The sequence below is a fragment of the Rhinoderma darwinii genome, assembly GCF_050947455.1.
Source record: "Rhinoderma darwinii isolate aRhiDar2 chromosome 1 unlocalized genomic scaffold, aRhiDar2.hap1 SUPER_1_unloc_5, whole genome shotgun sequence".
Taxonomy (NCBI): Eukaryota; Metazoa; Chordata; class Amphibia; order Anura; family Rhinodermatidae; genus Rhinoderma; species Rhinoderma darwinii.
Window position 1 is genome coordinate 410134 of NW_027461669.1, and position 24752 is coordinate 434885.

Consider the following 24752-nt stretch of genomic DNA (forward strand, 5'->3'; position numbering starts at 1 on the left):
GCCGTGGTGGCAGACGCAGTAATGAGGGGGGGGCATGGAGCCCGCCATGATGTCACATCACATTCACAACACAGTGACAGAAGTGGCGGGGATGACGAGGAAGGCTATGATGATGATGTTGTTTTAGACAGGACGTGGGAACCAGGTGACGAGGTGATGACGGCGTCAGAGGAGGAGGGTAGTAGTGGCGGCACTGGACATGATAAACAGCCAAGCCGAGGTAGGGGCAGAAGTCAATCTGCAAAACGTTGCAGCGGTAGGGTCAGCTCAGGAGCCGGTGACGGCGACACAGATGCTGGTGTAGGCTCCCAAAAAAAGCCTGCCAGACAAGGGGCAAGCTCGGGTGGTTGTGGTGGTGGTGGTGGTGGACGTGGTACTACCTCTTTACGGTACTCTGCCGTGTGGCAATTTTTCGGTACCTTCCCGGAGGACGAACACATGGCACAGTGCCGTATCTGCAAGCAGAAAGTAAGGCGTGGGCAGGGCAGCAATGTAGGAACTACTGCTCTACGTAAACACATGGAACGGCATCACAAGGCCATGTGGGACAATCAACATGCCCCACCATCATGTACATCTAATGAAGACCCCTCTTCCGCTGCTGCTGCTGAACCGAGTCCCTGTCATCTAAGTAGTAGCCAGGCCTTATCCACCATGTCGTTGTCATCATCATCATCACTGTCATCTAGTGCTCCTCCTACGTCCCGTCAGTTATCCATTACGGAATCGTTGTCCAATAAGCAACAATATATACCCAGTCATCCACTTGTCGTGCGGCTTAATTCACACCTGGCTAAGTTGTTGGTGGTGCAGTCGCTGCTGTACCACCTGGTCGACTCCGCCGGCTTCAAGCAATTGATGGCGTGCGCTCAGCCTAGGTGGCAAATACCTAGCCGACATTACTTCTCCAAAACAGCTGTCCCTGCCTTGCACAAGCATGTGGAGGAAAAGGTGTGCCAGTCCTTGCAATTATCCGTGTGCAGCAGGGTACATGCCACCGTCGACACGTGGAGGAGCAACTATGGGCAGGGACAGTACATGTCTTTCACGGCCCACTGGGTCAATATTTTGCAGTCCGATGCACCACCGCAGCAATGCCAGGCATTACCACCTCCACGCTTGTATCTTTCTGGTTCAACTCCGGACACCAGGCGCCTACCATCCTCCTCCTCCTACTCCTCCTCCTCCTCCTTGCCTTCCTCCTTGGAGGTCTTCCCGTCCCCAACAGGACACAGCGTATCTTCCACTCCTCCTCCCTCCTCTTTTCATAGGTGCAAGGTGAAGCGCCACAACGCTGTCTTACACCTGCTGAGCCTGGGCGAGAAAAGCCACACAGGGCAGGAGCTGCTGCTGTGCATCAAGGAGGAAATCGCATGCTGGCTGTCTCCTCTGAAACTCACACTGGGCAATGTTGTCTCTGATAACGGCAAGAACGTTGTGGCTGCACTGCGTCTAGGTCACCTGACACACGCTCCTTGCGTGGCACATGTGATCAATCTGGTCATAACACGCTTCTTAAAGTCATATGTTGGTTTGAAGGGTGTGCTGGCCATGTCCAGGAGGGTTTGCGTTCGCTTTAGACGTTCGTATGCATTTAAGCACGCCCTCCTGGACTTGCAGCGTCAAAACAATCTCCCAGAACACAGCCTGATTTGCGACGTTCCAACACGCTGGAATTCCACCCTGCACATGTTGGACCGTCTGTACGAACAGCGGAAAGCCGTGAATGATTTCCTGATGCAGCAGACGGGCAGCGTTTGGAGCCAGTGTAATTTCGAGCTCAGGCACTGGCAGCTGGTTAGAGACGCATGTCGCGTTTTGAGGCCCTTTGAAGAGGCCACACGATTTGTGAGCCGTGACGCTAGCGGAATGAACTATGTTATGCCGCTGATATTCATTATGGAGCAAACGCTCACAACGATGATTCAGCAAAGGATGGAGGAAGGATCACATCTGGCTATGGATGTTGAGGAGGAGGAGGAGGATGAGAATGAGGAAACAGGACCTGAAGAGGAGCTGGATTTGGAGATGGAATCACAGGAAGGGATAGGGGACGAGGCAGCCGCACAACATGACAGTGATGGTGGTGATGACGAGTCTGATGACGACCTTGATGATGGACAACCATGGCAGTATGGGGCGGAGATGGAACCAACCGGGCCCTCTGAAACGCTGGCCAGGATGGCGAGCTGTATGCTTCGTTACTTGCGCGCTGACTGTCGTATTGTTAGCATGAAGCAAAGAGATGAGTACTGGATAGCCACACTTTTAGACCCTCGGTATAAAGCCAGAATGGGGGAGTTTTTTGCGCCTTCCGAGAGGGAGGCAAAATTGGCTTATTATCGAGAGAAGCTATGCAGCCAGCTTGTCACGGCTTTCAAACGACAAACACCTGCTGCAAGCATGTCTGACCGGGGGGCCACTCTCCGCTCCCCACTGTCTCATCGTTCCACCGCCTCTGGCAGAGCTACCTCTGCAATAGGCGGCAGCCGCGGCAGCAGCAGCAGCAGTAGCAGCAGCCAATTCAGTTTGGAAAATATGATGACAACATTTTTACATCCAATACCCCGACCTGACACACATCGTAGTCACCAAAGGGATGTTCACCATCACCAGGTGCAGCACCTAAACAACCAGGTTCACTCGTACCTGGACTGTGCCCTTTCTCCGTCAGAAATGCTGATCCCAGACCCCATGGACTTCTGGGTTAGCAGATTGGATCATTGGCAAGAACTGGCCCAGTTTGCCATGGGTGTACTGTCTTGTCCACCCTCCAGTGTAGCGTCAGAGAGGGTATTCAGCGCGGCAGGGGGCTTCGTCACCCCTAAGCGAACAAGATTGTCCGCCAACAGCTTGGAAAATCTCACGTTTCTGAAAAGCGTGGATCGGTGAGGATTTTAAAACCCCTGTGCCTGATGCCACTGATTAGATCTGACATTGCTGCTGCCGCTGCCGCCTGCTACTGCCGCCTGCTACTACGGGATTCTGTCCTGTCCACTCTTTTTTTAATGTGCCGCTGTTGGTGCTGCTACTACTTCTACCACCAATCCACCCCAGTGCCGTCTGCTACAAGCAGGCCTGCCCCACCACAGGGCTTTGTCCTGTGATTATCCAGTCTCTTTTTTTAATGTGCTGCTATTACTACTACCACCCTTGCTGTCCGTTGGCAACCTCTACTACCACCAATACACCTCCACTGCCGTCCGTCTGCTACAAGCAGGCCTGAGGCCTGCCCCACCACAGGGCTTTGTCCTGTGACTGTCCAGTCTCTTTTTTTAATGTGCTGCTACTACTACTACCACCCTTGCTGTCTGTGTTGGCTACCTCTACCACCAATACACCTCCACTGCCATCTTCTACAAGCAGGCCTGAGGCCTGCCCCACCAGAGGGCTTTGTCCTGTGACTGTCCAGTCTCTTTTTTTAATGTGCTGCTACTACTACTACCACCCTTGCTGTCTGTGTTGGCTACCTCTACCACCAATACACCTCCACTGCCGTCTTCTACAAGCAGGCCTGAGGCCTGCCCCACCAGAGGGCTTTGTCCTGTGACTGTCCAGTCTCTTTTTTTAATGTGCTGCTACTGCTACTACTATTACCACCCTTGCTGTCCGTTGGCTACCTCTACTACCACCAATACACCTCCACTGCCGTCCATCTGCTACAAGCAGGCCTGAGGCCTGCCCCACCACAGGGCTATGTCCTGTGACTGTCCAGTCTCTTTTTTTAATGTGCTGCTACTACTACTACCACCCTTGCTGTCTGTGTTGGCTACCTCTACCACCAATACACCTCCACTACCGTCTGCTACAAGCAGGCCTGAGGCCTGCCCCACCAGAGGGCTTTGTCCTGTGACTGTCCAGTCTCTTTTTTTAATGTGCTGCTACTGCTACTACTACTACCACCCTTGCTGTCCGTTGGCTACCTCTACTACCACCAATACACCTCCACTGCCGTCTGCTACAAGCAGGCCTGAGGCCTGCCCCACCACAGGGCTTTTCTCCTGTGACTGTCCAGTCTCTTTTTTTAATGTGCTGCTACTACTACTACCACCCTTGCTGTCTGTGTTGGCTACCTCTACCACCAATACACCTCCACTGCCATCTTCTACAAGCAGGCCTGAGGCCTGCCCCACCAGAGGGCTTTGTCCTGTGACTGTCCAGTCTCTTTTTTTAATGTGCTGCTACTGCTACTACTACTACCACCCTTGCTGTCCGTTGGCTACCTCTACTACCACCAATACACCTCCACTGCCGTTCATCTGCTACAAGCAGGCCTGAGGCCTGCCCCACCACAGGGCTATGTCCTGTGACTGTCCAGTCTCTTTTTTTAATGTGCTGCTACTACTACTACCACCCTTGCTGTCTGTGTTGGCTACCTCTGCCACCAATACACCTCCACTTCCGTCTGCTACAAGCAGGCCTGAGGCCTGCCCCACCAGAGGGCTTTGTCCTGTGACTGTCCAGTCTCTTTTTTTAATGTGCTGCTACTGCTACTACTACTACCACCCTTGCTGTCCGTTGGCTACCTCTACTACCACCAATACACCTCCACTGCCACCCGTCTGCTACAAGCAGGCCTGCCCCACCACAGGGCTTTGTCCTGTGACTGTCGTCCAGTCTCTTTTTTTAATGTGCTGCTGCTACTACCAGTCTACCACCCTTGCTGTCTGTGTTGGCTAGTCTACCTCTACTACCACCAATACACCTCCACTGCCACCCGTCTGCTACAAGCAGGCCTGCCCCACCACAGGGCTTTGTCCTGTAACTGTCGTCCAGTCTCTTTTTTTAATGTTCTGCTGCTACTACCAGTCTACCACCCTTGCAGTCTGTGTTGGCTACCTCTACTACCACCAATACACCTCCACTGCCGCCCGTCTGCTACAAGCAGGCCTGCCCCACCACAGGGCTTTGTCCTGTGACAGTCGTCCAGTGTCTTTTAATGTGCTGCTACTACTCACCCTTGTCAATAAAAAGGGTCAATTTTTGGAGGGCTTGTGAAAAGCCATTGCTTGTTGCTTTTACATCCATGTATGGAAGAACCCCGGCAGGCATCTGCCAATAAAAAGGGTCAATTTTTGGAGGGCTTGTGAAAAGCCATTGCTTGTTGCTTTTACATCCATGTATGGAAGAACTCCGGCAGGCATCTGCCAAAAAAAAGGGTCAATTTTTGGAGGGCTTGTGAAAAGCCATTGCTTGTTGCTTTTACATCCATGTATGGAAGAACCCCGGCAGGCATCTGCCAAAAAAAAGGGGTCAATTTTTGGAGGGCTTGTGAAAAGCCATTGCTTGTTGCTTTTACATCCATGTATGGAAGAACTCCGGCAGGCATCTGCCAAAAAAAAGGGTCAATTTTTGGAGGGCTTGTGAAAAGCCATTGCTTGTTGCTTTTACATCCATGTATGGAAGAACCCCGGCAGGCATCTGCCAAAAAAAAGGGTCAATTTTTGGAGGGCTTGTGAAAAGCCATTGCTTGTTGCTTTTACATCCATGTATGGTAGAACCCCGGCAGGCATCTGCCAATAAAAAGGGTAAATTTTTGGAGGGCTTGTCAAAAGCCATTGCTTGTTGCTTTTACATCCATGTATGGAAGAACCCCGGCAGGCATCTGCCAATAAAAAGGGTCAATTTTTGGAGGGCTTGTGAAAAGCCATTGCTTGTTGCTTTTACATCCATGTATGGAAGAACCCCGGCAGGCATCTGCCAATAAAAAGGGTCAATTTTTGGAGGGCTTGTGAAAAGCCATTGCTTGTTGCTTTTACATCCATGTATGGAAGAACCCCGGCAGGCATCTGCCAAAAAAAAGGGTCAAATTTTGGAGGGCTTGTGAAAAGCCATTGCTTGTTGCTTTTACATCCATGTTTGGAAGAACCCCGGCAGGCATCTGCCAAAAAAAAGGGTAAATTTTTGGAGGGCTTGTGAAAAGCCATTGCTTGTTGCTTTTACATCCATGTATGGTAGAACCCCGGCAGGCATCTGCAAATAAAAAGGGTCAATTTTTGGAGGGCTTGTGAAAAGGCATTGCTTGTTGCTTTTACATCCATGTATGGAAGAACCCCGGCAGGCATCTGCCAAAAAAAAGGGTCAATTTTTGGAGGGCTTGTGAAAAGCCATTTCTTGTTGCTTTTACATCCATGTATGGAAGAACCCCGGCAGGCATCTGCCAATAAAAAGGGTCAATTTTTGGAGGGCTTGTGAAAAGCCATTGCTAGTTGCTTTTACATCCGTGTATGGTAGAACCCCGGCAGGCATCTGCCAATAAAAAGGGTCAATTTTTGGAGGGCTTGTGAAAAGCCATTGCTTGTTGCTTTCACATCCATGTATGGAAGAACCCCGGCAGGCATCTGCCAAAAAAAAGGGTAAATTTTTGGAGGGCTTGTGAAAAGCCATTGCTTGTTGCTTTTACATCCATGTATGGAAGAACCCCGGCAGGCATCTGCCACCATAAAGGGTAAATTTTTTGAGGGCTTGTCAAAATCCATTGCTTCTTCTTTTACCACCTTATATGTATGAACCCTGGCAGGCATCTGTCGCCAAAAATGGTTAATTTTTGTACCTTTTTTAACAATGCATTAAGCATACAACATGCACAAGTGCAGTGGTTTCTGTTAGTTATCACCGTGTCCCATCCGTTTTCCTATAGCCATACATGTTGGTGTAACTTTGATACTAACTTTGCCTTAAAGACAGCTCAAAAGTACTTGGATACACTCATGGGTGACCTAAGAGTGTTTTACAGGGCTTCTAGGGCTTTTAACCCCTTAAGGACGCAGCCTAGTTTTGGCCTTAAGGCTCAGAGCCCATTTTTCAAATCTGACATATTTCACTTTATGTGGTAATAACGTCGGAATGCTTAAACCTACCCAAGCGATTCTGAGATTGTTTTCTTGTGACACATTGGGCTTTATGTTCGTGGTAAAATTTGGTCGATATATTCAGTGTTTATTGGTGAAAAATTGCAAAATGTAGAGAAAATTTTGAAAAAATTGCATTTTTCAGAATTTAAATGCATCTGCTTGTAAAACAGACGGTTATACCACCCAAAATAGTTACTAGTTCACATTTCCCATATGTCTACTTTAGATTGGCATCGTTTTTTGAACATTCTCTTATTTTTCTTGGACGTTACAAGGCTTAGAACATAAACAGCAATTTCTCATATTTTTAAGAAAATTTCAAAAGCCTTTTTTTTAAGGTACCTCTTGAGTTCTGAAGTGGCTTTGTGGGGCCTATGTATTAGAAACCCTGATAAAACACCCCATTTTAAAAACTAGACCCCTCAAAGTATTCAAAACAGCAGTTAGAAAGTTTTTTTAACCCTTCAGGCATTTCACAGGAATTAAAGCAAAGTGGAGGTGAAATTTGCAAATTTCATTTTTCTTGCTGAATTTCAATTTTATTCATTTTTTTTTCTGTAACACAGAAGGTTTTACCAGAGAAACACTACTAAATATGTATTGTCCAGATTCTGCAGTTTTTAGAAATGTCCCACATGTGGCCCTACTGCGCTCGTGGACTAAAACACAAGCCCTAGAAGCAAAGAAGCACCTGGTGCATTGTGGGGCCTCTTTTTTATTAGAATATATTTTAGGCACATGCCAGGTTTGAAGAGGTGTTGAGGTGTCAAAACAGTAGGAATCTCCCAATAGTGACCCCATTTTGGAAACTACACCCCTCAAGGAATTAATTTAGGGTTGTTGTTACCATTTTGACCGCACAGTTTTTTCACAGCACGTATTTGAATTGGGCTCTGAAATGAAAAAAATGTCATTTTTTCCAATAAAATGTCATTTGTGATCAAAATTTCTTATTTTCACAGGGAACAAAATACCCCATTTTGTTGCCCAATTTGTCCTTAGTGTGGCAATACCCCATTTGTGGTGATAAACTGCCGTTTGGGCCCATGGGAGGGCTCAGAAGGAAAGGAGCGCTATATGTTTGTTGGAGTCCAGATTTTGTTGGATTGGTTTTCGGGTGCCATGTCGCATTTGCAGAGCCTCAGAGGTATCAAAGCAATGGAAACCCACCAAAAGTGACCCCATTTTGGAAACTACACCCCTCAAGGAATTCATTTATGGTTGTTGTTAGCATTTTGACCACACAGTTTTTTCACAGCACCTATTTCAATTAGGCTGTGACATTAAAAAAATGACATTTTTTCCAATAAGATGTAATTTTTTACCAAAATTTCTTATTTTCACTGGGAACAAAATACTCAATTTTGTTGCCCAATTTCTCCTGAGTGCATCAATACCCCATTTGTGGCAATAAACTGCTGTTTGGGCCCATGGGAGGCCTCAGAAGGGAAGGAGCGCTGTGTGTTCTTTTGAGTACAGATTTTGCTGGTTTGGTTTTCGGGTGCCATGTCGCATTTGCAGAGCCCCAGAGGTATCAAAGCAATGGAAACCCACCAGAAGTGACCCCATTTTGGAAACTACACCCCTCAAGGAATTCATTTATGGGTAATGTGACTATTTAGACTCCATAGTTTCTTCACAGAACTTATTTGAATTGGGCTGGGAATTAAAAAAATATATATTTTTTCCAATAATATGTCATTTTAGCTCAAAAATTCTTATTTTCACAAGAAATAAAATACTCCATTTTGTTGCCCAATTTGTCCTGAGTGCGGCAATACCCCATTTGTGGTGATAAACTGCCGTTTGGGCCCATGGGAGGGCTCAGAAGGAAAGGAGCGCTGTGTGTTCTTTGGAGTACAGATTTTGCTGGATTGGTTTTCGGGTGCCATGTCGCATTTGCAGAGCCCCAGAGGTATCAAAGCAATAGAAACCCACCACAAATGACCCCATTTTGGAAACTACACCCCTCAAGGAATTCATTTATGGGTGTTGTGACCATTTTGACCCCATAGTTTTTTCACAGAACTTATTTGAATTGGGCTGGGAATGAAAACAAAATTATTTTTTTCAAATAATATGTAGTTTTGGCTGAAAATTTCTTATTTTCACAAGAAACAAAATACCCCATTCTGTTGCGCAATTTGTTCTGAGTGCCGCAATACCCCATTTGTGGTGATAAATGGACGTTTGGGCCCATGGGAGGGCTCAGAATGAAAGGACCACCATTTGGCCTACTGGGGATTTTCTAGTGCGAAGTCATGTATGCAGAAGCCCCTGAAGTGCCAGTACAGTTGAAACCCGCAAGAAGTGACCCCGTTTTAAAAACTACACTCTTAAGGCATTCATCTAGAGGTGCAGTGAGCATTTTGACCGGAGACCTACACACCATAAACTGTAATGTGGGTTCTCCCGGGTATGGCAATACCCTACATGTGGCTGTTATCAGCTGCCTGGACACACAGCAGGGCTCAGAGGGGAAAGACGAGGGGGGATAAGCTGTGCGGAGTGCATCAGGGTAAGTAAAACTGGGGTAAATTATAAACCAAGGGATGTATGATAAATTTTAAAACACTTTCATACAGAGCTCTGGTTATTCGGGACACGTGTCACATTGATATATTGTGTCATCCCTTATCGCCCTCTTATAGCAGACTTTGCACCTCTTTTGACTTTTTCCCTTCTTGCCAGTTTGGGGAACTTTTCCTGGAAAGTGTTGCCGCCCAGGTACGATGCGTGTGGGCCCGCTTCCAGAAGTACTGGGTGCCCCCCCTTCTTGGTCCCTAAAGATTAGGTTCTTGATAACCACTCTTGAAATTCCAGGAAAGTTCCCGTCTGGCCTGCACATCGACGTAGCATGTACGCATTGTACAATGCCATCTGTATGATGTGCCCGGCCAGCTTCTTATACCACACTGCATGGCGCTGTAGGGCTTCAGGACTTGATCTTACAAGTCCATCCCTCCCATGTACCTATTGTAGTCCAGGATGCAGTCTGGTTTGGGGGTGGCCTTTCCTTCATATATCCTAAACCTGTAGGTATACCCTGATGCACTCTCACAGCTTATACATCTTCACGCCATACCTTGCCCTCTTACCCGGCAGGTACTCGCAGAATTGAACCCTCCCTTTAAAATGTACCAGGGACTCATCAATAGAAATACACATCTCAGGGGTGAATGCTGGGAAAACCGGGCACTGAAACGGTCTAATAGGGGTCTCCGTTTATACAAACGGTCAAAACTGGGGTCATCTCGGGGTGGGCACGGCTCATTATCAGTATAATGTAAGAAGCGAAGTATTGCCTCATTTATTTATTTTTTTAGGTTCCAGTTCAGTTCTGAAGTTGCTTTGAGGGGCCCATATATTAGAAACCCCTATCAAATACCCCATTTTAGAAACTAGACCCCTCAAAGTATTCACAACAGCATTTAGAAAGTTTATGAACCCTTTAGGTGTTTCACAAAAATTTAGAGCAAAGTAGAGGTGAAATTTACATTTTTATTTTGTCAGAAAATCCTCTTTATACCATTTTTTTTATAACACAAAAGGATTTATCAGAGAAACGCAACTTAATACGTATTGCCCGGATTCTGCAGTTTAGAGAAATATCCCACATGTGGCCCTCGGGCGGAAATGACTGAAGCGCCGGCCTCCGAAGCAAAGGAGCACCTAGTGGATTTTGAAGCCTCTTTTTTATTAGGCACCATGTCCGGTTTGAAGAGGTCTTGTGGTGCCAAAACATTGGGAACCCCCCAAAAGTGACCCCAATTTGGAAACTAGACCCCTTGAGGAATCCATTGTAGTTTTCTTGGGGAGCATGCGGCTTTTTGATCAGTTTTTATTCTATTTTTAGGTGGCGTGGTGACTAAAAAACAGCAATTGTACGATTGTTTTTTTTTTCGTTTTTTTTTACAGAGTTCACCGTGCGCTATAAATGACATATTCACTTTATCCTGCGGTGATACGATTACGGCGATACCAGATGTTTATAGTTTTTTTTTATGTCTTATGGCGTTTGCACAATAAAATACGTTTTGTAAACAATCATTCACTTTTTGTGTTTCCTTATTCTAAGAGCCAGAACTTTTTTATTTTTCAATCAATAAAGCCGTGCGAGGACTTATTTTTTGCGTAACGAACTGTAGTTTCGATCATTATCATTTTTCGGTACATGCGACTTTTTGATCTCTTTTTATTCCATTTTTTGGGAGGTGAAGTGACCAAAGAATTGTGATTGTGGTTCGGTTTATTATTATTTTATTTTACGGCGTTCACCGTGCGGGATAAATAATGAAATAATTTTGTAGTTCAGGCCGTTACGGACGCGGCAATACCAATTATGTATAGTTTATTTGTTTGTTTATATATTTTTTTATTAATAATAAAGGACTGATAAGGGAAAAAGGGGGATTTTTACTTTTAATACTTTTAAATCTTTTATTTTCTTATTTTTACACATCTTTTTTTAACTTTTTTTTTACTGTATTACTTTGTCCCACTCGGGGACTCGAGGGCAGGAGGCCCTGATCGCTATTCTAATACACTGCACTACATGCGTAGTGCAGTGTATTAGAACTGTCAGCTACTCACTGACAGCAAGCATAGTGGGTCCTGACGTTGTCAGGACCCACTAGGCTTCCGTCTATGGCATAGCCGGACGCCATTGTTTGGTGTCCGGTTGCCATAGTCACCATCGCCGGCCGCTATCGCGTAGCAGGCCGGCGATGGCAGCTTAACCCCTAAAAAGCCGCGATCTCTATAGAACGCGGCTTTTAAGGGGTTAATCAGCGGGGACACAGCGATCGGTCCCCGCTGTAGGAGCTGTGACAGCTGCTGAACAAGACAGCAGCGTCACAGCTCCTGTACGTGTCGGGAGGACGGCCGGAACGGCCGTTACTCCCGAGACGTACTTTTACGGCATGGAGCGCGAACGATACAGCTGCCATGACGTAATAGTACGTCAAGGAGCGGGAAGGGGTTAAACAGTGTTATACACGATTTTTAGGGGCTTTCTTGTATTACAGGTTCGGTCAGAACTAGTTCGGTCCGAATCGAACTTTTTCATGAAATTCGGCGAACCTGCCGAACCGAACTTTTCATAAGTACGCTCATCTCTATTCACAAATGCCAGAAGTCTAGCAAGCAAAATGGGGGAGCTGGAGGCCTTGATACTGGAAGAAAATATAGATATAGTTGGTGTTGCTGAAACATTGCTGGACTCTTCACAGGACTGGGCTGTAAATCTACAGGGTTTTACACTGTTTCGGAAAGACAGGACAAATAGGAAAGGCGGTGGTGTATGTCTGTATGTGAGAAATGATATGAAGGCGAGTGTGAAAGAGACAATAGTGGGTGAAGATTGTGAGGAGGTTGAAACCTTGTGGGTGGAACTAGAAAGGGAGGTAAACACTGAAAAAATTACTTTTGGTGTAATCTATAGACCCCCCAATATAACTGAGGAGATGGAAGGTCAGCTATAGAGATGAGCGAACCGGGACAACCGAACCCGGTTTCGGTCCGAACTTCCGGAAAAGTTCGGTTCGCAGCGAATCCGAACTTCACCGAGTTCGGCCGAACCCGTTTTGACCGAACCCGGTCAAAAACATTATACAAATCGGCAGCCACTTATCTCTATCAATCACTGATAGAGAAAAGAGGCTGCTGATTAAAAATAAAATAAAAAGCATTTCATACGTACCCGGTCGTTGTCTGTGTGACGAGTCCCTCTTCTTCCTCCAGTCCGACCTTTTCTGACGCGGCAGCCTGTGATTGGCTGCAGAGGCCTCTGCAGCCTGTGATTGGCTGCAGAGGCCGCGGCAGCCTGTGATTGGCTGCAGCGCTCACATGGGCTGCATCGTCATCAAGGAATGTCGGGCCGGATGTCGAGAGGGACGCGTCACCATGGCAACGGCCAGGAGACCGGACTGGAGGAAGCAGGGAGTTCCCGGTAAGTATGAACGTCTTTTTTTTTACAGGTACTGTGATCGGTAGTCACTGTCCAGGGTACTGAAACAGTTACTGCCGATCAGTTAACTCTTTCAGCACCCTGGACAGTGACTATTTAGGGTATGTGCACACACACTAATTACGTCCGTAATTGACGGACGTATTTCGGCCGCAAGTACCGGACCGAACACAGTGCAGGGAGCCGGGCTCCTAGCATCATAGTTATGTACGATGCTAGGAGTCCCTGCCTCTCTGCAGGACAACTGTCCCGTACTGTAATCATGTTTTCAGTACGGGACAGTAGTTCCACGGAGAGGCAGGGACTCCTAGCATCGTACATAAATATGATGCTAGGAGCCCGGCTCCCTGCACTGTGTTCGGTCCGGTACTTGCGGCCGAAATACGTCCGTCAATTACGGACGTAATTAGTGTGTGTGCACATACACTTACTGACGTCGCCTAGCAACACTGCCGTAATGACGGGTGCACACATGTAGCCACCCGTTATTACGGGGCCTCATGCACACGACCATAAAAACACCCGTTATCACGGGTCGTAATTACGACCCGAAATAGTGGGCCCATAGACTTCTGTTAGCCACGGGTACCTTCCCGATTTCTCACGGGAAGGTGCCCGTGCCGTTAAAAAGATAGAACATGTTCTATTTTTTTATTTTACGGGCCGTGCTCGTAATTACGAGCACGGCCGGCCACGGGCAGCCGGCCGCTTTTGCGAACCGTGCTGTCATTATAATTATAGCAGCACGGCCCGTAAAATAGAAAAATAGAACATGTTCTATTTTTTTAACGGCACGGGCACCTTCCCGTGAGAAAACGGAAAGGTACCCGTGGGTAACAGAAGTCTATGAGCCCGTTATTGCGGGTCGTAATTACGACCCGCAATAACGGGTGTTTTTACGGTCGTGTGCATAATGGGAGCACGGCTCGGAAAAACGAACGGCTGCCCGTGCTCATCTCCTGAAATACTCTGTGCTGCCTTAAACTCTGGACAGGTTAGGATCCTGTTTCTTTTAAATGCTGCTAGGGAACCCGCTCGATCCACTATATAAGGCTATGCTACAGTGCAGCATTTAAAAGAAACAGGATCCTGACCTGTCCACAGAGTTTAAGGCAGCACAGAGTATTTCAGGAGATGAGCGTGCAGATTCAGTGCTGCTGTGAACTCTGCTCTTACCATTACGTAGCTCTCAGTCTGTTACCTCTCCTCCACTCCTGTCCTCAAGAACACCTTCACATGATTGGCAAGTCACCACGTAATGGTAAGAGCAGAGTTCACAGCAGCACAGAGTATTTCAGGAGATGAGCGTGCGGATCTTGTGCGTGGTGGTGACTTGCCAATCATGTGAACGTGTTATAGAGGACAGGAGTGGAGGAGATGTAACAGACTGAGCTACGTAATGGTAAGAACAGAGTTCACAGCAGCACAGAGTATTTCAGGAGAGGAGCGTGCCGATTCAGTGCTGCTGTGAACTCTGCTCTTACCATTACGTAGCTCAGTCTGTTACCTCTCCTCCACTCCTGTCCTCAATAACACCTTCACATGATTGGCAAGTCACCACCCCGCACAAGATCCGCACGCTCATCTCCTGAAATACTCTGTGCTGCTGCGAACTCTGCTCTTACCATTACGTGGTGACTTGCCAATCATGTGAAGGTGTTCTGGAGGACAGGAGTGGAGGAGAGGTAACAGACTGAGAGCTACGTAATGGTAAGAGCAGAGTTCACAGCAGCACTGAATCTGCACGCTCATCTCCTGAAATACTCTGTGCTGCCTTAAACTCTATGGACAGGTCAGGATCCTGTTTCTTTTAAATGCTGCACTGTAGCGCAGCCTTATATAGTGGATCGAGCGGGTTCCCCAGCAGCATTTAAAAGAAACCGTGTTTGTGTATGTGTGTGTTTGTGTATATATGTGTGTTTGGGTATGTGACTTTGTCTGTTTTTGTTTTTATATGTGTGTTTGTGTATATGTGTGTGTGTGTGTGTGTATATATGGGTGTGTTTGTGTATATGTGTTTGTGTATATATGGGTGTATTTGTGTATATGTTTGTGTGTAGATGTTTGTGTGTGTTTTTGTATATGTGTGTGTTTGTGTATATGGGTGTGTGTTTGTGTGTGTATGTGTGTTTTTGTTTCTATATGTGTTTGTGTATATGTGTTCGTGTATGTGTGTGTATAACTGTGTGTGTGTGTGTGTTTGGATATGTGTGTTTTTGTTTGTATATGTGTGAGTTCGTGTATATGTGTGTGTGTGTGTGTGTGTGTTTGTCTGTTTATGTGTGTGTGTGTGTGTATCTTGTTGTGTTTGTGTATATATGTGTGTGTCTGTGTATGGTTGTTTTTGTGTGTGCGTGTATATATGTGTGTAGGTGAGTAGAAGTATTGGTATTGTTCACATTGATAACTGTTTTTTTATGTTGTTGCAGATTTTGATGTACCGATTGGACTACATCTTCGATTCGTTGGACTACTGCGTAGATCTACGTTTTTTCAAATTTTAATAAAATGGTTAACGAGGGTTTTGTTGGGGATTTCTTATTTCAATAAAAAAGAATTGTCTTTGTGTTTTTTTTTAAACTTTATTAGTGCCTAGATAATGGCAGTTGGCTGATTGACAGCGTCCATTATTAAGGCGGTACTTAGTGTTAGCCGGTGCAGAGGCTAGCACTAACCACCCATTATTACCCTGGTACCCACCACCACCAGGGGTGCCGGGAAGAGCTTTGTACGATCCAGTACCCGACCATCTGTGGTGATGGTCGGGTACTGGGGCGGCCGTAGGCTGGTATTATGAGGCTGGGAAGGGCCAAAATCAGTGGACCTTCCCACCCTTGTAATGCTAGGCTGCTGCTGCTGTGTTGTATCGGGCTGGTTATAAAAATGGGGGGGACCCCCACGTCGTTTTTTTTTTAATTTAACAAATTTAGCAATAGACGGGTCCCCCACATTTTTAATAACCAGCCATATACAAGGCCGCAGCAGTCTGCCATTACATGGGTGGGAAGGGCCACTGGTTTTGTCCATTCCCAGGCTAATAAAACTGTGTTGTATGTGGCTGGTTATGATAAATTGGGTGGAACCCCATGTCTTTTTAAAAAAAAAAATGTAAATAAATAAATAATTAAAAAAAATGACGTGGGGTCCCCCCCACTTTTATAACCAGCCAGATACAACACAGCAGCAGCAGCCTAGCATTACAAGGGTGGGAAGGTCCACTGTTTTTGGCCCTTCCCGGCCTCATAATACCAGCCTGCGGCCGCCCCAGAGCCCGACCACCACAACAGATGGTCGGGTACTGGATCGTAACTGGCTCTTCCCGGCACCCCTGGTGGTGGTGGGTACCGGGGTAATAATGGTGGTTAGTGTTAGCCTCTGCACCGGCTAACACTAAGCCTCGCCTTAGTAATGGATGTTGTCACTCAGACAGCGGCCATTACTAAAGTGGTAGTAATAAAATTTGAAAAGAAAAAGACAAAGATATAGATAAAATATTTTATTGAAATAAAGCACCCCCAACACAACCCTCATTAACCATTTTATTGTAGAAAAAAAAAACGTCATCTAAGTAGTCCTCGAAACCGACGTAGTCCAAACACCAAACCTGTAAAAAAAATAAAAAAAAATGAAATAAAACATGTCGTAGGCTTAGATTCAGTTTAATGTGTGATACTGACTGTTATACCATGTATAGAAGCCTGCCGTGAAGTTGACTTAGATACAGGGCGCCAGCAGACAGTATCATACCTGGCCATACATACATATATACAAACATACATACAAGCATGCACATATATACATGCAAATATATATACATGCAAACATACACACATATATACATGCAAACTATCATACATATGTACATACATACACACACACATGAAAACATACATACATACAAACAAACATGCAAAGATACATACATACATATATACAAGCATGCACAAATATACATGCAAACATAAATACATGCAAACATAATTACATACATGCACATATATATAAACATACATTCAAACATACATTCAAAAATAAAAACATGCAAACATACATACATGCACATATATACATACATACATGACAACATACATACATACAAACATACATGACAACATACATACATACATGCAAACATACATACATACATGCAAACATACATACACACATGCAAACATATATACATGCAAATATACATACAAACATGTATACATACATGCCAACATACATGCACATATATACATACATACATGACAACATACATTCTTGCAAATATATACATGCAAATATACATGCATACACACATGCACATATATACATACATGCCAACATACATGCACATATATACATACATGACAACATACATACATATATATATATATATATATACACACACATGCAAATATACATACAAACATGCATACATACAAACATACATTCATGCAAACACACATTCATGCAAACATACATACATACAAATATACATACACACATGCCCATATATACATACATGACAACATACATGACAACATACATGCAAAAATACATACATGCAAACATACACACATGCAAACATACATACATACATGCAAATATATACATGCAAATATACATACAACATGCACATATATACATACATGCCAACATACATGCACAGATATACATACATACATGACAACATACATACATGCCAACATACATACAACATACATACATGCCAAAAAAAAATAATATACGTTCATACTTACTTTCTTCCTGTCCGGCCTCCAGCGATGACGTTTCATCCATGTCGCCGCTGCAGCCTGTGATTGGCTGCAGAGGCGGTCACGTGGGATGAAGCGTCATCCTGACGTGCGTGACCGCCACTACAGCCTGTGATTGGCTGCAGCGGCGAAAGGGATGAAACGTCATCGCTGGAGGCCGGACAGGAGGAAAGTAAGTACGAACGTATAATTTTATTTTTTATTACATTTAAATTGTATTTTCCGCGCGCCGAGCATGTACTGTGAAGGTTGCTGAAAGAGTTAGTGCAGCCCATTAACTCTATCAGCACCCCGGACAGTAGCATGCTCGGCGCACAGAAGTGACAGGTTCGGTTAGAACTAGTTCGGTCCGAACCGAACTTTTTTGTGAAATTCGGCGAACTAGCCGAACCGAACTTTTGATAAGTTCGCTCATCTCTAGTCAGCTATATAAACAGATGGAGCGGGCTGCACAGGCGGGTACTGTAGTGATAATGGGAGATTTTAATTTCCGGGATATTAATTTGTGTCATGGTTCAGCTTCAACTGCAAAGGGGAGACATTTCCTCAACCTGTTGCAGGAAAATTTTATGGGGCCAGTTTGTGGAAGACCCGACTAGAGGTGAAGCTCTGTTGGATCTGGTCATTTCTAATAATGCAGATCTTGTTGGGAATGTCAATGTTCGTGAAAACCTTGGTAACAGTGATCACAATATAGTTACATTTTACCTATACTGTAAAAAACAAACGCAGGCTGGGAGGGCAAAAACATTTAATTTTAAGAAAGCCAATTTCCCCAGGATGAGGCTGCAATTCAGGATATAGACTGGGAAGAACTAATGTCAAATAATGGGAAAAATGATAAATGGGAGATTTTCAATTCTACTTTGAGTTATTATAGTGCAAAATTTATTCCTATAGGTAACAAGTAGAGATGAGCGAACTTATCAAAATTTCGGTTCGGCTAGTTCGCCGAATTTCACAAAAAAGTTCGGTTCGGACCGAACTAGTTCTGACCGAACCTGTCACGTCCGTGCGCCGAGCATGCTACTGTCCGGGGTGCTGATAGAGTTAATGGGCTGCACTAACTCTTTCAGCAACCTTCACAGTACATGCTCGGCGCGCGGAAAATACAATTTAAATGTAATAAAAAAATAAAAATTATACGTTCGTACTTACTTTCCTCCTGTCCGGCCTCCAGCGATGACGTTTCATCCCTTTCGCCGCTGCAGCCAATCACAGGCTGTAGTGGCGGTCACGCACGTCAGGATGACGCTTCATCCCACGTGACCGCCTCTGCAGCCAATCACAGGCTGCAGCGGCGACATGGATGAAACGTCATCGCTGGAGGCCGGACAGGAGGAAAGTAAGTATGAACGTATTATTTTTTTTTTTTGGCATGTATGTATGTTGGTATGTATGTTGGCATGTATGTATGTTGTCATGTATGTATGTATGTATGTATATCTGTGCATGTATGTTGGCATGCATGTATATATGTGCATGTTTGTATGTATATTTGCATGTATATATTTGCATGTATGTATGTATGTTTGCATGTGTGTATGTTTGCATGTATGTATTTTTGCATGTATGTTGTCATGTATGTATGTATGTATGTATGTATGTTGTCATGTATGTATGTATATATGTGCATGTGTGTATGTATATTTGTATGTATGTATGTGTGTTTGCATGAATGTATGTTTGCATGTATGTATGTATGCATGTTTGTATGTATATTTGCATGTGTGTATATATATATATGTATGTATGTTGTCATGTATGTATGTATGTATGTTGTCATGTATGTATATATGTGCATGTATGTTGGCATGTATGTATATATGTGCATGTGTGTATGTATGTATATTTGCATGTATATATGTTGTCATTAGAGATGAGCGAACCGGGACAACCGAACCCGGTTTCGGTCCGAACTTCCGGAAAAGTTCGGTTCGCAGCGAATCCGAACTTCACCGGGTTCGGCCGAACCCGTTTTGACAGAACCCGGTCAAAAATATTATACAAATCGGCAGCCACTTGTCTCTATCAATCACTGATAGAGAAAAGAGGCTGCTGATTAAAAATAAAATAAAAAGCATTTCATACGTACCTGGTCGTTGTCTTGCAGACGAGTCTCTCTTCTTCCTCCAGTCCGACCTTCTTTTCTGACGCGGCAGCCTGTGATTGGCTGCAGAGGCCTCTGCAGCCTGTGATTGGCTGCAGAGGTCTCTGCAGCCCGTGATTGGCTGCAGAGGCTTCTGCAGCCCGTGATTGGCTGCAGCGCTCACATGGGCTGCATCGTCATCAAGGAATGTCGGGCCGGATGTCGCGAGGGACGCGTCACCAAGGCAACGGCCAGGAGACCGGACTGGAGGAAGCAGGGAGTTCCCGGTAAGTGTGAACGTCTTTTTTTTTTTACAGGTACTCTATATTGTGATCGGTAGTCACTGTCCAGGGTGCTGAAACAGTTACTGCCGATCAGTTAACTCTTTCAGCACCCTGAAGAGTGACTATTTACTGACGTCGCCTAGCAACGCTGCCGTAATGACGGGTGCACACATGTAGCCACCCGTCATTACGGGGCCTCATGCACACGACCGTAAAAACACCCGTTATTAAGGGTCGTAATTACGACCCGAAATAGCGGGCCCATAGACTTCTGTTAGCCACGGGTACCTTCCCGTTTTCTCACGGGAAGGTGTCCGTGCCGTTAAAAAGATAGAACATGTTCTATTTTTTTATTTTACGGGTCGTGCTCGTAATTACGACTCGTAATTACGAGCACGGCCGGCCGCTTTTACGAGCCGTGCTGTCATTATAAGGGTATGTTCACACGACAGCGTCCGTTACGGCTGAAATTACGGGGATGTTTCCGCCTGAAAACATCCCCGTAATTTCAGCCGTTATGGCATATGCAGGCGCTTGAACGCCGCATCCATTACGGACGTAATTGGCGCTGCTATTCATTGGAGTCAATGAATAACGGCTCCAATTACGGCCAAAGAAGTGACAGGTCACTTCTTTGACGCGGGCGTCTATTTACGCGCCGTCATTTGACAGCGGCGCGTAAATTACGCCTCGTGTGAACAGACAAACGTCTGCCCATTGCTTTCAATGGGCAGATGTTTGTCAGCGCTATCGAGGCGCTATTTTTGGACGTAATTCGGGGCAAAAACGCCCGAATTACGTCCGTAATTAGTGAGTGTGAACATACCCTGTGTTCACACGCACTAATTACGGATGTAATTCGGGATTTTTTGCCCCGAATTATGCCCGAAAATATCGCCTCGATAGCGCTGACAAACATCTGCCCATTGAAAGCAATGGGCAGACGTTTGTCTGTTCACACGAGGCGTATATTTACGCGCCGCTGTCAAATGACGGCGCGTAAATAGACGCCCGCGTCAAAGAAGTGACCTGTCACTTCTTTGGCCGTAATTGGAGCCGTTATTCATTGACTCCAATGAATAGCAGCGCCAATTACGTCCGTAATGGACGCCGCGTTCAAGCGCCTGCACTTGCCGTTTCGGCTGAAATTACGGGGATGTTTTCAGACGGAAACATCCCCGTAATTTCAGCCGTTACGGACGCTTTCGTGTGAACATACCCTAAATTTTATAGCAGCACGGCCCGTAAAATAGAAAAATAGAACACGTTCTATTTTTTTAACGGCACGGGCACCTTCCCGTGAGAAAACGGGAAGGTACCCATGGGTAACAGAAGTCTATGAGCCCGTTATTGCGGGTCGTAATTACGACCCACAATAACAGGTGTTTTTACGGTAGTGTGCATAATGGGAGCACGGCTTGGAAAAACGACCGGCTGCCTGTGGCCGGCCGTGCTCCTCTCCTGAAATACTCTGTGCTGCCTTAAACTCTGTGGACAGGTCAGGATCCTGTTTCTTTTAAATGCTGCTAGGGAACCCGCTCGATCCACTATATAAGGCTGCGCTACAGTGCAGCATTTAAAAGAAACAGGATCCTGACCTGTCCACAGAGTTTAAGGCAGCACAGAGTATTTCAGGAGATGAGCGTGCAGATTCAGTGCTGCTGTGAACTCTGCTCTTACCATTACGTAGCTCTCAGTCTGTTACCTCTCCTCCACTCCTGTCCTCAATAACACCTTCACATGATTGGCAAGTCACCACCCCGCACAAGATCCGCACGCTCATCTCCTGAAAAACTCTGTGCAGCTGTGAACTCTACTCTTACCATTACGTGGTGACTTGCCAATCATGTAAAGGTGTTCTTGAGGACAGGAGTGGAGGAGAGGTAACAGACTGAGAGCTACGTAATGGTAAGAGCAGAGTTCACAGCAGCACTGAATCTGCACGCTCATCTCCTGAAATACTCTGTGCTGCCTTAAACTCTATGGACAGGTCAGGATCCTGTTTCTTTTAAATGCTGCACTGTAGCGTAGCCTTATATAGTGGATCGAGCGGGTTCCCAAGCAGCATTTAAAAGAAACAGTGTGTGTGTTTGGGTATGTGTCTTTGTCTGTTTTTGTTTTTATATGTGTGTTTGTGTTTATGTGTGTTTGTGTATATATGGGTGTGTTTGTGTATATATATGGGTGTATGTGTATATGTTTGTGTGTAGATGTTTGTGTGTGTGTGTTTTTGTATATGTGTGTGTTTGTGTATATGTGTGTATATGTGTGTATATGGGTGTGTTTATGTGTGTGTTTGTGTATATATGGGTGTGTTTGTGTATATATATATATGGGTGTATTTGTATATATGTTTGTGTGTAGATGTTTGTGTGTGTGTTTATATACAGTGGAGGAAATAAGTATTTGATCCCTTGCTGATTTTGTAAGTTTGCCCACTGTCAAAGTCATGAACAGTCTAGAATTTTTAGGCTTGGTTAATTTTACCAGTGAGAGATAGATTATATAAAAAAAATAAAAAAAAATAACATTGTCAAAATTATATATATTTATTTGCATTGTGCACAGAGAAATAAGTATTTGATCCCTTTGGCAAACAAGACTTAATACTTGGTGGCAAAACCCTTGTTGGCAAGCACAGCAGTCAGACATTTTTAGTAGTTGATGATGAGGTTTGCACACATGTTAGATGGAATTTTGGCCCACTCCTCTTTGCAGATCATCTGTAAATCATTAAGATTTCGAGGCTGTCACTTGGCAACTTGGATCTTCAGCTCCCTCCATAAGTTTTTGATGGGATTAAGGTCTGGAGACTGGATAGGCCACTCCATGACCTTAATGTGCTTCTTTTTGAGCCACTCCTTTGTTGCCTTGGCTGTATGTTTCGGGTAATTGTCGTGCTGGAAGACCCAGCCACGAGCCATTTTTAATATCCTGGTGGAGGGAAGGAGGTTGTCACTCAGTATTTGACGGTACATGGCTCCATCCATTCTCCCATTGATGCGGTGAAGTAGTCCTGTGCCCTTAGCAGAGAAACACCCCCAAAACATAATGTTTCCACCTCCATGCTTGACAGTGGGGACGGTGTTCTTTGGGTCATAGGCAGCATTTCTCTTCCTCCAAAAACGGCGAGTTGAGTTAATGCCAAAGAGCTCAATTTTAGTCTCATCTGACCACAGCACCTTCTCCCAATCACTCTCAGAATCATCCAGATGTTCATTTGCAAACTTCAGACGGGCCTGTACATGTGCCTTCTTGAGCAGGGGGACCTTGCGGGCACTGCAGGATTTAAATCCATTACGGCGTAATGTGTTACCAATGGTTTTCTTGGTGACTGTGGTCCCAGCTGCCTTGAGATCATTAACAAGTTCCCCCCGTGTAGTTTTCGGCTGAGGTCTCACCTTCCTCAGGATCAAGGATACCCCACGAGGTGAGATTTTGCATGGAGCCCCAGATCGATGTCGATTGACAGTCATTTTGTATGTCTTCCATTTTCTTACTATTGCACCAACAGTTGTCTCCTTCTCACCCAGCGTCTTACTTATGGTTTTGTAGCCCATTCCAGCCTTGTGCAGGTCTATGATCTTGTCCCTGACATCCTTAGAAAGCTCTTTGGTCTTGCCCATGTTGTAGAGGTTAGAGTCAGACTGATTAATTGAGTCTGTGGACAGGAGTCTTTTATACAGGTGACCATGTAAGACAACTGTCTTTAATGCAGGCACCAAGTTAATTTGGAGTGTGTAACTGGTCTGGAGGAGGCTGAACTCTTAATGGTTGGTAGGGGATCAAATACTTATTTCTCTGTGCACAATGCAAATAAATATATATAATTTTGACAATGTGATTTTCTTTTTTTTTTTTTATATAATCTATCTCTCACTGGTAAAATTAACCTAGCCTAAAAATTCTAGACTGTTCATGACTTTGACTGTCGGCAAACTTACAAAATCAGCAAGGGATCAAATACTTATTTCCTCCACTGTATGTGTGTGTTTGTGTATATGGGTGTGTGTATATGTGTGTGTTTGTGTATATGTGTGTGTTTGTGTATGGTTGTTTGTGTGTGCGTGCGTGTATATATGTGTGTAGGTGAGTAGAAGTATTGTTATTGTTCACATTGATAACTGTTTTTTTATGTTGTTGCAGATTTTGATGTACCGATTGGACTACATCTTCGATTCGTTGGACTACTGCGTAGATCTACGTTTTTTTTAAATTTTAATAAAATGGTTAACGAGGGTTTTGTTGGGGATTTCTTATTTCAATAAAAAATAATTGTCTTTGTGTTTTTTTTTAAACTTTATTAGTGCCTAGATAATGGCAGTTGGCTGATTGACAGCGTCCATTATTAAGGCGGTACTTAGTGTTAGCCGGTGCAGAGGCTAGCACTAACCACCCATTATTACCCCGGTACCCACCACCACCAGGGGTGCCGGGAAGAGCTTGGTACGATCCAGTACCCGACCATCTGTTGTGATGGTCGGGTACTGGGGCGGCCGTAGGCTGGTATTATGAGGCTGGGAAGGGCCAAAAACAGTGGACCTTCCCACCCTTGTAATGCTAGGCTGCTGCTGCTGTGTTGTATTGGGCTGGTTATAAAAATGGGGGGGACCCCACGTCGTTTTTTTTGGGGAATTTAACAAATTTAACAATAGACGTTGGGTCCCCCACATTTTTAATAACCAGCCATATACAAGGCCGCAGCAGTCTGGCATTACATGGGTGGGAAGGGCCACTGGTTTTGTCCATTCCCAGGCTAATAACACTGTGTTGTATGTGGCTGGTTATGATAAATTG